The sequence below is a fragment of the Arvicanthis niloticus genome, chromosome 3 (genome assembly GCF_011762505.2).
Source record: "Arvicanthis niloticus isolate mArvNil1 chromosome 3, mArvNil1.pat.X, whole genome shotgun sequence".
In the NCBI taxonomy this organism is placed as follows: Eukaryota; Metazoa; Chordata; class Mammalia; order Rodentia; family Muridae; genus Arvicanthis; species Arvicanthis niloticus.
Genome location: NC_047660.1, coordinates 124,757,915 through 124,770,950, shown reverse-complemented (window position 1 = coordinate 124,770,950; position 13,036 = coordinate 124,757,915). Strand labels below are relative to the sequence as shown.

Below are 13,036 nucleotides of genomic sequence, written 5' to 3'. Positions count from 1 at the left end.
ATGAATTCAAAGTCATTCTTGAAAACATAGAAGCTCTAGGCCACTCCAGGCTATGAAGTGATGGGGAGAGAGGAAGGGAAAAAGGATGAGGGCAGAGAGAGAGAGAGAGAGAGAGAGAGAGAGAGAGAGAGAGAGAGAGAGAGAGAGAATGAATATGAATTAATCAGAGGAAGGATTTAATGTGCCACATTAGGAAGGGAATCCAATGAAGTCCAGTGTTACCCTCCCCAAATCCCAGCATGGGACTGAAGTCTCAGTTGAGAGTAAGGGGGTTGGAGGTACTCATAACTAAGTAGTCCTGGTCAGGTGTGGCTCTGCCCATCACTGACCCATCCTTGTCTCCATTCCATTGTCTCCAGCAAAGTGGATGGATGTGCTGTCAGAATTTAGTGCAGTCTTTTCCTGTGAGACAAGTACCCCCTCTGTTTAGCACTTTCCCTTCCTCAGCATGAGACTCCAAGGGAAATACTGATTCCTTGGGGATGATTGTTTCCATAGTCTGATCCCTGGTGGGAAGAACATTGCGCTTCCCTTTAGAATATCTTCACTATTGCCAGGATGGTTACCCTACCTCCCTATTTGTAACCAAAGAGACCCAGATTGTAATGAAGAAACAAACGGCCCAGACGCACTGATTTAGAACACGTTCTACTCCTTACTTGTACTGTGTGTCCACTAGAGACCACAGACCTGGTCCTGCTCAGTATCATCTCTGGCTCCTGTCTGATGGAGGTGCTACCTCTATGCACCTCACTGTTTGCAGTACTGGAAGGAGGTAACATGGAGATCTGTACGCTCGCTCCAGAGTTCTGCCTCCAATCTCTCTCATCCACACCATTGCCTGGAGCAAGTTGCAGGGCCATGAACCTGTCAAACAAAAGGGGTGAAATCCCATCAACTGAAGAGCTGGAATATCTGCAAACAGGTACGGTTTGTCTGTCACCACCCTGAGGGAGATTACCTGCATCCTACCCAGCCACTGTACCAAGTCAAAGTCCGGCATCTCTCCGTGGTAGCAGACCTATCTGGCCAAATGCTGCCTGGTGCCCTGGAGCCTAGCAACTACTTCACTTCCTGTCTGTGCCACTCACTCAGATATTGACATTCAAAGGGTCACTGTGCAATTGATGAAAACCTTAAGCAGGTTTTCTTAAACCTGTTCCTTGCTCTGAATGACCCAAACCTAGAGATTCGGGTATCCAGCACAATGGGGATTGAAAAGCTGGGAATGAGACATTTTATGGAAATCAATACTGTTCAGTCAGCTTTACTGACCCCCATGCTTACAGGGAAGTACACTGGGTAGACCGTGAAGGAGACAACACGGAAGGAAGCAGTGGCTACAGATTTAAAACACCATTTTAAAAACTGAAACATTAGGAAATATAAACCTACATACTTTGCCCTTATATATTTAGACATTTGCTGCTGTGCTGTTTGTTTGCTTCAGAAGGGACCTCTAGCTTTTAGATTTAGTTAATAAAACAGTAAAATGAGACTCATGGATTATAATCTTACAAAATAATTCTGAAGCATCATATTGGCATAACCTCCTGGTTATCATTTCAAACAATGTACTTTTTTTTCAAACAATTCTCCAACATCTACTTAAAAACACAAATCTGTCTTTTTTTTCTCACACTCTATTTCTTTGGGTTTTTACCTCTCCAGGTAATATTAGTAAGGATCTATTTTATATGATTTAAAAAAATTATTTATGCTTGACTCATCAAAACACTGTCTTGTTAGTTATTTAGTGTGCAAGAAGCCTTAACTGACATTTCAGTAAGCACTTTAAACCTTAACGTTTTACTTTTTTTTTCCAGACCAAATTAGTTTGAGCAACCAAAGGTCTAAGTTTGGTTTGAAACTATCCATAAAATGTTCAGCAGTCGGATTTCTTTTGCTGGGCCAGTCTAACTCCTGAAAGATACTATTGTTTCCTTTGGGTTATCACGCCCTTGCCCTTTCCTGGGCTGGGCCTCCACCCCCCAACCCCCCTGAGATGAGCTGGAGTCGTCCTTCTGTAACTGCTGCTCTGTTTTTACATCAGTCCTGCGTTTTGATTTCTCTGCTCTTGGCCCACAGAGCAGTTATTATTATAGGGATGACTTACTGGAAAGCCACACTCAAATATGAAAAGGCCAGGTCTGGCTTCTGAAAACCCTTTCATCCCTCTGGTCTTGAAAGCATGTTTCTGTCAGACTTCAGTAAGCAAGTTGGATTTGGAGTCCCAGGAAGGTTATGAAGTGGTAGAAGAAAGGAATGAAGGCCGAGTTCAGTGTTATTTCCCAAGCCCATCCTGAGGGAATCGATAATTTATTACTTGTTTTCCAATTCTAGTCATGGGGGAACCTTTGCTCAAAACTTAAACGACTTACTTTGCAAGAAGCCCTGAAATGTGCACCGCACTCCAAGTTGGATCATTCCAAGTTACTAATTAATTCTTCTAAATTCAATAAGCAATAGGGTGGCATTTGCCCTTGACTTGTACAGAAGCTGGCTTTTCTGTCTGCAGCAAAGGTGGGGCCAGACTGGGTTCAAATTCTTCCTCTAGTTACTAGTTGAAAACTTAGGCAAGCTATTTAACCGTTCTTTACTTGCAAATAGGCAGACAAAACCCATACCTACCTGCTGAGATTATCTGAAGGGTTGGATCAGATGCTAAAGTACAGTTCATTCACCAATCCAGCCTATGGGGTAGGAGAAAAATTCCCAGTCAGGTAACACAAAGAGTTATTTCCTTTCAGCTCTTCTTTTAACCAGAGTGACCTTTGTCAACTGGGCTATGATGTATTGTAGATCTGAATGTTACCTGAAAGTGTAATTCTTTTCAAATAACGACTCCCTTAAATGGAATACAATTCTGCTGTTTTGAGCTTGAGAGGCGAAACCGACTGGTTTGATATTTGCAGAGGGCTCTGAAAGCCACGAAGCCCCTGAGGAACAGTTACTGCCCAGAGAAAAGGCGGCTAGGAAGTTACCCTTCAAAAATAAACCTGAGAGCAGCCTGCATTTCCCTCTGCTGCCTCTGGAAGAGGTGTGTGATCTAAAGTGCGTCCATCATGAATAATGCTTGCCTTTCCTCTCCCGACTACTGCACTCCCAAGCAGAAACGTCGCCGGCCGATGCCACGGGTGGCTCGGGGCAGCTCGGTGGGTGATCACGCACGGTTAGAACCCCGCGTGAGACCCGGAGCGAGGGCGAGGGGCTGGAACACTTCAGCTCAGTCTGATTTCAAAGGTCGGGCTGAGCCCCCAGCGCTCTTCCCGGGGCCTGATTTTCCGCGGCATTTCCGAATAAGCTATCTTTGTTTACATTGGAGCTTGGCTCTCTCCCAGAAAGCATTACTACCTTCTGTCGGGAGAAGCATCTCGCCTTTGCAGACGGTGCTGGGGCAGTAAAGTTCGTTTTCCTGGGTAGGGAAGAAGGATTCTCTTGCTCCTCGCGCGGGTAGTGCCCTGTGTTTGGATGGTAGTGGGCAGTTTAGGGTGGGTGGAGGTTTGAAGGGGAAGGGGAGAAGGTTGGTGCAGGGCAAGCCAGCGAAGTGCGGAAGCTGTATGGGGGATTCTTCTAGAAAGTAGGGTGGGAAAGGAGCTAGGAAGGGCGTGTGGAGGGACGGGATCCGTGTCAGAACGTGCGTGTGAGCGGATACAAAACCCAGGGAGGCGTGATCAGCGGCGTGTGTGCAAGCCCGAGCGAGGGGCGCCGGCGGGGTGTGTGCTCCTGGTGAGTGACACCGAGGGGCGGGCGGCCGCCGGGCGGGGGCGGCTGCGCGGGCGGGAGTGTCCCTGCGTGGGGCTGGCGGTGCGGAGTTGAGGCAGTGAAGGAATCCAGCCTGCCAGCCGGCCCAGCGGCCCAGCCGCTGCTCTCCCTCCGCTCACCCTCCGCGCCGCAGGGGCCGCCAGCGCCGCGCCCCGGCCCGGGACAGAGCAGCCGCGCTCGCACCGAGGTAAGCCGGGCTCCCCGGGACTGGCGGCTCCCCGGGGCCTACGTGGCCAGGGTAGGGGCGATCGACCCTCCGAGCGCCCGGAGGCCGCCTCCCGGGGCGCTGGGTGTGGCCCGCGCTCGGCCGATCGGACGCGGAGGTCGCCGTCCTTGCCTTCCCCCGGCGGGTGGTGGGGACAGCGGCGGAGCAGAACGCGGACCCGGCCCGCCCTGCTCCGTGCGGGCGCCCCCCTGCGCTCAGCCTCGCGCCGCGGAGCTGCCTGGCCGGAGCGGGGCCGCAGGTCCCGAGCACCCCGCACCCCTCGGCGCCCGCGGGATCGGGTCCCAGCGTTCGTGTGCGCGCGGCGAGGGCGCGCAGGGCAGGCGGGAGCGTGTGCCCGGGCCGCGGGACCGAGCGGTGTCATCGCAGGGGTCTGGGAGGAAAAGCCCCCCGAGCCCGCGGGCGCCACTGACTGCAGCCCAGAGCGAGGGTCGTTTCCGAGGCGCGGAGACAACTTGAGTTTTGCGAGTCTGGGGAGATCGCAGAGCTTCTGGCGGGCGCTCTGCTGGGAGTTCCGCGTTTACTGCGGACACCCGGGTGAAGGATCCAGCCTTCACCTGGACCGGGATGCGACGGAAACCTCCCATCGCTTCCTTCCCCTCTTTGCGAGTGGAGCCTTCCAGTGCGCAGTGGGGTTGGCGTTTGTGAACTTGATGAGATTTCGGCTCTCAGCAGTCCTGGTTTTAAGCAGGTGCCAAGGTTGGGGAGAGCTCTTCATTAAAGATTCTTTCTGGACAGCATTTTGCTTTGAGTGCAGTACAATCTCTATAGTGCTAGTGCGAGACTAACGAAAACCCTTGAACTTCAACCACAACGCCGTCCTTTCCTTTCATAAAACATATGTAATATTTCACTTGCTTATTTAGAATACTAAAGTATCTGTTCCCTTTGCAGCCCCGAAGATTTTAAAGGGCGTGGGAGGGAGACACGGAAATTTTAGAATCTGTGCAGAGAAAGAGTCAGGTCGTGTGGTCTTTATACCGTCATTCAATTTTGTTTTAGAGGAGCATTCATCGCTACTCAGACTGTTTTCCAGAGAGTAAGCAGATGTGCAATATGGCAGAGAAAAGAAAGGACAGGAAGTCAGAAATAGAAAAAGACTATTCAAGTAGTAAAACCAATTATTTTGAAAGAACTCTTTTAAAAGTTGCCTTCTGGATAAAATATTTTATGAGCTTTATGAAATTGTGTTACTTAACCAGAAAGCAGTGTTCTGCGAAAATGAGAGGCAGTCTTATCAAGGAACTGTAATGCTTTAAAAAAAAAAAATCTGTATCTGGTGTTTGTTGGTTTTTTAACCAGGGGAAAAAAATCAACTTTGGGAATGATTTTCTATTTGGACAAGGCAAATACTACTTTAGTCTCTAATTAGAGTTTTGAAATAAACTCAAGCTGGGTTAAAAACCTTTTTCTGTGGAACAACAGAATAGAAAACATGTCAGATTCCGTATGGCTTTACACACACACACACACACACACACACACAGTCAACTAGCTCCAAAAGAGAATTTGCATAAAAATACGATTAACTTGATTGCAGAGACAATAAGAGATGAGGGGGGAAACACTGAACATCTGGGAAAGAGGTGTATTAATTGTCAATTTTTGTTCTTTAATTTCTGAGATATTAAATGATTGCCTTAGAATCATTTTAGGTAATGTGCTAGTTTAGTCAGGCAACACATCCAGGACTTCTTTTGTGTCTGTTTTGTTGTGGGGAGCCCCCCACTGAAGTCTCCAACTGCTAGTTTCTCTGCTCACACTAATTTCAAGTGGTCATTGTGGAAAGAGGTGATCAAAGGAACAAATACTTACGGCACAGCATGGCAGCTGGTGAAGCTCTTGCCAGGTAGGTCACCTCTACATGGAAATGGCAGTTAAGCCTTAGACGTGTCTCATTTTTAGTCCTTTAAAAAAAAGTCAGTTTCTTAGTGTACAGTCCAAGGCAAGCAACATTGTTAACAGTGGGTGTTCATTGATGCCTGGGTTCTTTTGGAAGGGGAAAGGTGGTCTTCCCTAAGGACCTTTACAGAACTACAGTCCACATCTTAGGAGATAAGTCAGGATACGAAGTGTCTGTTCCGATTTTGATACAATGGAAAAAGTAGAAGTTCCTTATGGTAAATTTTAGGCTGCTGCCATCGCTGTCACCATATGACAAGAGAGCACATCTTGTATGTTTCTGATAGGTACTGCTTAGTCACTGTTCTGTTGTCTTGCTTCCCTGGGGACCATCTCTGGTATGTTCACTGTTACTTAACTATGATAATCTAATCTGTGTGTATACAAGGAACAGTAGCTTCTATAAGCAAGACAAGGGATGTAAGGGCATATACCATGTGGACAGACTTATAGATGGTTGTGTTCATCGATCTCTGAATGGTTGAACGTAATTCACCCGATCAGTTACTTCTCCTACTACTCCACCATTAAGTGGAATTGCACAATTAAAATGGAATTTGCATTATACAAACAGTTAAAGGAAACAGTAAACATTATAGGAGAAAAACAAACCTTTTATTCCCTTTCCTCATTTGAAGACAACTCTCATGAAGGTGTTATTTCCTTAACACATCAAAATGGCTAATTTAGAGTAGTGAAGCTTGTTATATAAATAGGGCACATGTTGAATTACTACCAAGATTTATCCATTCAGTGTATTATAATGGTTAGGACCCCCTAAGTACCCTAGAAGAGAAAAATGATATGTGAAGGTGTGCATTCACAGTATGTAGCACTTTTATTATGCCTATTTGATAGCTGCTACTCTTATTTTCTTATAAAAATTTCTTAAACATTATCTGCCCTTTGATCATAACAGATCTTTAGTTATAGTTCTGATAACTCCCCATTCTTGTTTATCTGCTTGCATAACAGACTTTTCATGGTGGTTGTCTACTCTCGGGCCAAAGGCTATAGGTAAGATGACATTTCTTCACAGCTTCTACTAAACTTGTGCCTTTGATGATGAAAAGTCCTTCTGTTTCTTAATACTTTACGGTTTCTCTGGATCACCTGATCCAGGAATCCCTTCTGTTTTTCCAACAGGAAACTGTATAAGACCTTGTTAACCTTTTCCTGTGACAATTTCTCCCAAAAGATAGCCCTACATTTCCGTCTTGTCCCTCATTCCTCCTCAGAGCTTATGCCCTCAGCCTTTGCAATCTGCTGGGGATTTTTACAGCCCCCTGCATCTTCCTCTTTTTGCCACTGAGTTCCGCAACCCATGCTTTCCCACCACACTGACCTCCTACAAACATGCATCACTTAAGAATGCTTCTCCAAGATAGCCTACAGGAAATCTGTCTACGGTAAGCTTTGGGCTTAATTGAATCAAAGTCACTGCGATTCTCGATACAAGGCGTTCCCCAAATGAAGATGATCTGTCTTAAGATTTTTCAGCTTTATGTGGTGAAAATGTGATGTGTGTTCAGCAGAAACCATACTCTGAGTTTCCGTTCTCTCCTCAGGGTAATGACAAGCAATGCAAAACTCTCTTGGGATGCTGAATGGTAGCCTGGGCTACAGCTTCTAGTGAGCCCTGACGTCAGGAGTGGAAACAATGGTCTAACCTGTAGCCAGTAGGCCCCATGTGGTACAGGATAGCTTTGAATGGGGGCCAACACAAAATTGTAACTAACTTGAAATATTTCTTTGTTAGCATTGTTGCACAGTTCTCTAGGGCGAACACTGTAGGTGACAAGATTCGCTTGCAGTGTTGAAAGTCCAGGCACTCAAGTCCCCAGAGAATGAGGGTCATTGACACTCGGGACAACATTAGCATCATTCCATCTATATGGTTCACCTCCTTGGTTTTCTAGTTTGTCCTTGTGGGGAAGGTGGTGGTGAAGATTATACATTCCTATCCTAGGTATTGGGCTAAAAGGTTGAAATAACATTTTTAAGAAGTACAGAATACAGAGCTGGAGAGATGGCTCAGCAGTTAAGAGCACTGACTGCTTTTCCAGAGGTCCCGAGTTCAATTTCCAGCAACCACATCTTGGTCATCTGTAATAGGATCTGATGACTCTTCTGGTGTGTCTGAAGACAGCTACAGTGTACACATATAAATAAATAAATTTTTCCAAAAAAAAAAAAAAAGAAAGAAAGTCCAGGCACCTCGTCTATGTGGCCAGTGCCCTTAGATGTAAGTACACAATACATTGTGTAAATTGAACACTTGTTTATAAACTAGTCCCTGTGTCAGATGGTTTTCTCCACCAATAAGCTAATATAAGTGTCCTGAGTATGTTTAAAGTAAGCTAGACTGAGCACTGATGTCTCAGGTTAGGGGATATTTTTCTAATGCACTCTGAGTTGACAGGGACACCTACAGTTCAAATACTTTGTCTTCCTGCCCTTGGTTGGCATGAGGCCCCACCTCCCAGTCTGTTTTTCGTGTATTTTATACTCTTGCCCCAATTATTTTATTTCCTACTTCTTTCAAACATGAGCCTCTGTTCCTTTGCTTGTCTCCTTCTTCCTTCTGCCTCTGCCCTATACCTGCCCTTATGCCCTCTGTTCTCTGCCCTCTGCCCTTTTGCCCCTCTGCCCTCTGCCCTGCTCATTTTCCTTTCTTCCCCCTTGTTCCTGCCTGTTTCCCTCTGACTCAACCAGTCTTCAAAGTCAAATCCTGGTCATGTTACCTTCATTGGTTTCTTCTTCTGCCCTTCTGTCTGCATCCTTCCTACGTTTAAGGCCTTGCTTAGATTTCTCCTACACTGCTGCGCTTCTTGCTTTCACAGATAGACTGCCAGCTTCTTGAGGACACCAATATACCACGTACCTGAAACAGCTATAAGCCATTGGTGTTTACCAAATGCACCTGTAGATGTAATAAGCTAGAAGGGGTTTGTCCTTAAATCTCAGGTTTTAATACCATCTCTGCCTTGTACACGGGTACATGTCAAGGGCCTCACGACAGCCTGACTTTTAGTCATGACCTCAATGAATGCTCATTAACATAGAACTTAATGTCAACATTAGATGAAAGGGACAGGCATTTGAAGGTGGCATCTGCTAAGGAGTTTTCCTCAGCCTTCTTGGGTGGTTCTAATGAGTCCCTCCATTCATCAGCTGTGAGGTTCTGACTTGGCATTTCCAGAGTTGAGAGGATGATGGAGTCTGGCAGTTGTGACTTGGAATTGAGGAGGCTGCAGTTATTTTAAGGTGGGATGATGGGTCCCAGGAGTGAGCAAAAATGAAAAGCATCAGGCTTAATGCCAGTGTTTTATATGTAAAATAATCAGGCTAAAGCCATCAGTTACATAAAGATCCTGTTAATTGACCTTAAAACTCCAGACTATATAAGGCATGGCTGCCCAGTCTTTTCATTTAAAAGCATCCCTTTAAACTGGAGGAAAATCAGCTGGAATCCATCTGAGAGTGAAAGGTGAGGCGAAGAAGAGCTTGCCACCGCCATTAGAGCAATGGTTCTCAATCTTCCTAAAGCTGTGACCCTTTAATACAGTTCTCTACATGTTGTGATTCCCACAACCATAAAATTATTTTGTTGCTACTTCGTAACTGCAGTTTTGCTACTGTTAGGAATCATAATGTAATTATTTGTGTTTTCCAATGGTCCTAGGCAACCCACCCTCGTGAATGGGTCATTTGACGCTCAGTGAAGGGGGTCTGGACCCACAGATTGAGAACCAACTTACTATGTCTATGGTATCCTTTCTATTAAGGGTTTGCTCTAGCAGGTCACATACCATGCATAACAGAGATGGAAGCCTAAGGGAGTTCAGAGGGAAGATTGTGGCCCGATGTTTGTTTGGGCTGATTTTTAAAGGAATTGAACATGATTACAGTGTCTATTATTGGGAATATAATGGGGAGGGAAAGTGTCTGCGTGGAATGGAAACTTGATTTCCTGTATTTTAAATAATGTCTTCTGATACCAGCCCTCTGTTTCATTACTGTTGATCCTATGATGAAACCCACCTAGAGTGCTGAGTATTGGTGGTGTGAGGTGCTTGATAACAGAAGCTAAAGTGTATAGAGATGCCTCCTGTAATCCTGTGTGACGCCAAGTTCTGAACTGACCACCAAATAAAGCGCAGAATAAATCGTGTACACTGCAGAACCTAGTATGCCTCTGGTTTGTGCCCGGCCCACTCAGAATGCTCAGAAGAGCCTCCTGCAGGATGAATGTCACAGAAGCTGACACTTGCCCAGTCATGAGTGAGTAATGAGGCTGCTCAGACAGTGGTCCCAGGCCAAGGCGGGACACTCCCCAGAGCCCCTCTCTCCTGGAGCGCTGGGGATGCATAAGCACACTGTTAATACAGGGCTCTGGGTTGGTTCTGTACACTGCCCCCATGCACTCTAAAACGAGGAGCAGTGGGTACCAACCCCTGACTTGAGGTTTCAAGGAAAGTTGTACATTACAGATTTTATGAGGTGAGAAACACCTGTCATTCAACATGTGTCTAACTTAGTTACACATATTATGTCCCTTTGTCTTCAAACAGTGCTAGGAGTTCATGTGAGCCCCATTTTACCAAAAAAGCAAAACAGAAGTCTAGAAAAGTTGACAGTAATTTATAAAAGATGCATTAAACCCGGGCAGTTTGAGTACAGGAGCCAAACACATTCTGTGCTGAAGAGAGGATACAAAAATATACATCGCCATTTACAAGGTGCATTGTTTAATTCTCTGTAATGAACAAGGTACTATCTATGGCAAAGTGGCAAAGTACTAACTCATTGTTAGTGGCGCCTAGTTCCCAGAGATCCAGAACCAACTGAATATAGTTCCCACAGTTTTATCACTTACAAATCCACTCATTTCAACTTGACAATGAACTTTCAAGCTGGAGTTTATATGCCCTTTTGAAACTGAAAAGTTGCTAAGTGTTAGATACTCTGCTTGGTGTCTGACCCCAGGGCTCCTGTTTTTCCGCACAGCACCCTGGGAGTGGTGCACAATGGCACTGAAAACATCTATCTGTTTTACAGGCACTGAAAGATGGCTAGTTACCATGAACTCCCTGTGACAATGGTTCTGCAGATGAGTGACAGGTTCTCGATGGTCAGGTGAATGCCACAGGTGTGTGAAAGACCTGCAGTATATTAAACCCACAGCCTCAGTGTTCCAGAAACACCAACAGCAACAGCAGCAACAACAGACTAGTGAATGCTTTCTGTCTTCAATCTGATTTATGAATGATATGCAGAAAAAGGAAGAAGAAAACTGCCTTCATGTGTAATTATGCCAGGTCCCCTCCCCTCTTCTCCAGCCTCAGCATCCTTTGGGGTTCTGCCTCTGCTTACTCTTTGCATTTATCCTGCAGCAGCTCATGTGTTTTCTTCTGCCTGCCACCTGTGTACCAGTGATTCTTAAATCTGTATGTCCAGCCCAGAGCCTTTTCTAGTACTGTCTCAGGTACTATCGACTATCCACAATTAGATCTGACTGCAAGCCAGCATCAGCCTTTGTGTTCTGCCTTGCTTAGAGAAGCCATTTCAGCAAGTAGGAATCACCCTAGAAGCCTTTCTACCTCATCTGCTTTTTCTTGACCACTGAGCCCTGATATAAACTAGGTGACCATCTTTTCAAACTCCTCAGAGTCTGCCCTCTCCTTTCTCCACAGTGACTCCCATTGCTGCGTTGGGTCAGGTTGTCAGTCTTTCTCTTAAGGTTTACTCTAGTCTCTCTGCCTTCTGTCTGGCGTAATTCCAATCTGTTCCTCACAGTACTGCTTTTCTAAAAGGCCAATCTAATCATGACTCTTCACTTAAAACCCTTCAGCATGGTGACTATAGCAGAGGAGAAAGTGTAAGCTCCCTAGCAGGGCACAAAAGCTCCTTTATGATTCAGGCCCTTCCCTTCAAGTGTGTATCCATCACTTCTAATGATCCTGGGCCTTTCTGCCTGCTTCCATCCACAGCATCCTTACTGAAGGAAATGCATTATTATAAGAAAGAAAAGGTGGAAGGGATGGGGACAGAGGAGAGAATACAGAACTGTGGGATTGGTACCATAATACCACTACTGCCTGTACCTAGTGAGCACTTGAAACACGGTTGATTCAAAGTCTGATGTGCTAGGAATGTAAAAGAAGACCTTACAGGACAAAGTGGTGGCTTTAAAATATCTCATTATTATAAGCTTGTGTGCATGCATTTGTACCAGTGTAAATGTGGAGTCTAGAAGTTGACCTTGGATGTCTTCCTCAATTATACTCCACCTTATTTTTTGAGACAGGATCTCTCACTAAACGCACAGCTTGCTGACTGAGCTGTGTCCGGTGGCTGATCCTTCTGTCTCTGCTTCCCTGGCTCTGGGATTGAATTTCTATGTACATTTCTGTGCCTGGCTTTTTCACGTGAGTACTGGAGATTGATTTCGGTCTCTCAGGCTTCTTCAGCAAGCACTTTAGTGAATAAGACCCTCGTTAGTATAATTTTGATTAGATATTGAGATAAAATATTTTTGCATATAATCAGTTAAATAAAAGATTATTTAAACTAACTTCTCATTGTTTTAGCCTAGCTACTAGAAAATTTGAGATTGCCTGTGTGGGTTGCATTGTGATTTTATTAGACAGCATCACTACAGAGTATCTCTGCCTTCCCAGGAAATGTGACTGGCATAGGCTCAACCCATGAGCCTTTGGGATGATTAAGTCAGATCCATAGTACAGGGAAGCATCGGTTGTTCAGGTTCCTAAATCCGGAGGTATAAAGTGCTTTAGATGAGATTCAGAATCAGAGAGACAGATTTTGAGCACCTTAGCCCAGAGTCTCACATCCAGCATTCACAGCATGGGAGAACAAATGCATCTCTCTCCTAGGTCTCCCCAATTACTTTGGGAGAGGAGCAGGAGTCCTGTGGTGTGAGAAAGTGGGGCTTGAGGTTGACAAGAAGAGAAAGCAAATGCACTCTCCTGGAAGCCCCCTACTTGGGAGGAGCCAGGAGAAATGTTGAGAGCCAGGTCTGTGAGATCTCGGTCCTCCCTGATGGGTTAAGACTTAGTCTTCCAACTCTTTAGCTCTTGAGATCCTGAGCCAGTTCATGAATCAAGGGGTTTAGAGTCAATA

General features: G+C 45.5%; 1 protein-coding gene and 1 long non-coding RNA gene across 9 annotated transcripts in view; one reads left to right on the top strand and one right to left on the bottom strand.

Annotated features, from left to right (window-relative positions):
- Positions 1 to 742: 742 nt before the first annotated feature.
- Positions 743 to 3,539, bottom strand: LOC143441826 (uncharacterized). The gene is made up of 3 exons (XR_013109528.1): positions 3,355 to 3,539; positions 2,632 to 2,693; positions 743 to 867 (listed from the first exon to the last, which is right to left on the bottom strand). It is a non-coding gene; the product is annotated as an uncharacterized LOC143441826 (long non-coding RNA).
- Spats2l (spermatogenesis associated serine rich 2 like) overlaps positions 789 to 13,036 on the top strand; it is a 171,755-nt gene continuing 159,507 nt past the window's right edge. Inside the window, exon 1 of one of the 8 annotated variants that reach the window (XM_076931890.1) lies at positions 789 to 925. The gene's annotated coding sequence lies outside the window, so the exon portion shown is untranslated. Of the gene's footprint in view, positions 926 to 3,084; positions 3,156 to 3,260; positions 3,420 to 3,636; positions 3,730 to 3,770; positions 3,953 to 13,036 lie in introns of those variants that run through there. The other 7 variants (XM_034499102.2, XM_076931889.1, XM_076931888.1 and 4 more) reach the window with 7 other exon arrangements.